This window comes from Aristolochia californica, unplaced genomic scaffold, assembly GCF_029961685.1.
Source record: "Aristolochia californica isolate CCGP_79_NKW_82.1479 unplaced genomic scaffold, dmAriCali1.0.hap1 SCAF_11, whole genome shotgun sequence".
NCBI lineage: Eukaryota > Viridiplantae > Streptophyta > Magnoliopsida > Piperales > Aristolochiaceae > Aristolochia > Aristolochia californica.
Genome location: NW_027181782.1, coordinates 7384223 through 7387278, shown reverse-complemented (window position 1 = coordinate 7387278; position 3056 = coordinate 7384223). Strand labels below are relative to the sequence as shown.

The following is a 3056-nucleotide window of genomic DNA, read 5'->3' as shown; positions in this document are numbered from 1 at the left end:
TCATTGAGGTATTCCCACAGTGACCTGGGTCTTACCATGGGGACGAAGCCAAGAGTAGGTGTCGTTCTTGTGGACCTTGGTCAAACGAGCACCTAGCTTGGTGGCAAGAACATGGTTGAGGGGCATCAATTCAGGGGTCTCATCAGTAGCATACCCAAACATGTGAACTTGGTCACCAACACCAACCTCCTCAAGGCGCTTAGTGAAGTGGTTGTGGACACATTGGGCATTGTCAAGGCTTTGCTGCTCAATGTTAATGAGAACCTTGCAGTTCTCAGCGTCGAGGCTAACATCATCAGAAACTAAAGAGAGATATAATCAACCAGAGAAACCGAATAAGCAATATGAACAAAGAAAAAGGAGACTTCATGGATTAGCTCAAGGAGAAAAGGAGAGAAGGCATGTTGGGGAGAAAATAGGAGGAAGAAAGAGGTTATGGACTTGTGTCCTAACCCTCCCCCTGAAGCTCTATTTACAGATGAATAAAACTATAATATTATAATTATGCCCCTAAAACTTAAACTAATTACATCAATGTCTTCTTTATGAGATCTCTTTATTTACCATCATGCCACCACTCTTGCACATGTGGGCCTTCTCTTTAGTCTATGGATTTGAGCCCATCTTTCACCTCTTTTGGACGTGTGGGCCTTCCATGGTCGTGTGGGCTTGAGTCCATCTTCCAACAAAATATCATACACAGCTTCTAAAACATGTTAGAGAACTTAGATTCAATCATTTCCATGCTTTAAAAGTCAATTTTCTTAAACTGGCACTAGAATGATCGATCAGCCTTTGCCATTGATTGATCATCCAAAAGTGTGCATGCCAAGACTGTAAAGCATGATTGATCAACCATAGTCAACTGATCGATCATCCAGAATATGGCCATTTCATGCTATAAAGCATGATCGGTCACCCCATTTGGGTTGATTGATCAATACTATCCAGACATAAAAATTAATATGGAATGATTTATCATCCCACCAAAATTTATCGATCAGATAGAATCTTGCCAGCCAGGGACATAAAGCATGATCGATCATACTTGTATTGCACTGCTAGAGGAAATTTTGATCGATCGATCATCCCCTGGTAATGATCGACCAACTTAAATTTTTGAACCAAGACTAACTTGTTGATCGATCAGTCCATTCATCAATAAGTCACATCCTGACAAAAAAAATGAGCCATTTAGATCGATTGATCAATCAATCACTTTACAATGATCGATCAATCACCGTTCTGATTTTTGCACATGGGCAAAAACTGTGTAGTTTGAGTTGGGAAAGTTATAAATACCCCACCAAACCACACTTAGAGAAGTTAATGCGTAGTAATTGGCTACGCATACTACTTAGTTTTAACCTAAAATTCTCAATTCCCCCTTCCCCCAACCCCCCCCCCCCCCCCCCCCCCCCCCCTCGAGACAAGCCACCGAAGCCAACTGTCTCCACATGTAAGACCACCAAAGAAATATGGGACAACTTGAGGTCACATATGAAGGGACTATGAGAATGAAGGACTATATTTAAAACGACCATAGAATCAAGGACTCTATAATTAAATCGAGTGAATCAATAGCTGAGATTACCTCTAGGTTTCTTCATATAATAAATGAATTGGACATTCTAAGAGAGGATATCTTCCTCTATAGATAAAATGACAAGCTTCTCAAGGCACTTCCAAAGTCATGAGACATGAGGAAGACCACCATATGTGAGAATGATAACTTTTGAACTATGAGGTCAAAAGAGATTTTAGGGATTCTCTTAGCGTATGAGATGGAACCGGAGAGAGAGAGAGAGAGAGAGAGAGAGAGAGAGAGAGAGAGGGACGGAGGGGCCCGGGGGGGGGGGGGAGCACTTTAAAACTCTTGCTCTAAAGACCAAAATGAGTGCTGAAATTGAATAGTTTTCTGCCAATAGAGTAATGACTTCTATGGTTGTAAAATTGGATGTTATCAACAAATTTGAACTTCTCTTGCTGGAAACCTATTGGTGCAAATTTGAAGTTATGTAAAATATTTTTTTTTAACTTCCACCAGTGAAAAGCTAAATTTCACTCGGAGAGCTTCTGCCGGGAACAAGTTTTTTTCTCGTAGTGTGACATCCTTTTGAGTGGCAAGGATTATGTGTTTATGTAGGATCTAAAATCATTGTTGGCATGCCATTTTCATATATATCAAAGAGTTGGGCTTGATACAATATTTTCCAAGAATATAGATACAAATTGCAAGTTCTGCTAGTCATTTATCATAATAGAAATATGCAATGGATTACTTGACCAGTCAAATCTATTGATTGGTAAGCCACAAACTACAAATTATTTGCAGTCAAGTAGTAAAGGCTAAGTACAAGGCTATGTCCACTGCTACAACAAAGTTGGTATAAAACAGTTACTCCTATTATCATGGGATACTCTGGATAATGCTCTAGTTCTCTACTAAGTTAATTACAATGCATTAGTTTTGCATTATCACATCCCCTCCCACCGACTTTCACACATGTACAGAAAAACAAACTAGACCTGTCGTCAGACTACCTTCTGCAAGCAACGATGTGGCCAAGGAAAGGGAGGCTTCCGTTTAACAATCACAAACGACCTGTAGAATTAAAAAACTGTCTTCTTGTAAGGCAACTGGCAGGACGCGAGGTCTGAAAAATATTATTAGGGTTTACAATATTGAGCGGCTGATGGGGCTTTTGTTACCATGCAAAGAATTGTGAAGAAGAGACAAAGGATAGTACAAGGAAACGAAAGAACCAGCTAAGGCCTCATGGGCATTTGACTTGGGAGTCTTACCTCACTCCTGCTAATAGAAATACTTTATTGGCTGCTCAATGACAGACACTTTCACATCCATCAATTGCAATTAGTTAGGAAACTAGACCAGCTCCTACAAACTGGCTCATTCAAACTTTTATATTTTAGTTCCCAACCTCCCTTTAAGTTCATTGTATTGACCTGCTTTCCATCCTTTAGAAAACAACCAAGGAGAAGACTGAAAGGTCTAGACAGCAACAAGACATTATCGGATCTACCTGGGTTTTCCC

General features: G+C 40.1%; 1 pseudogene; it reads right to left on the bottom strand.

The window, feature by feature from the left end:
• The window catches only part of LOC137943553 (large ribosomal subunit protein uL24z-like), a 5089-nt pseudogene continuing 2033 nt past the window's right edge, over positions 1-3056 (bottom strand).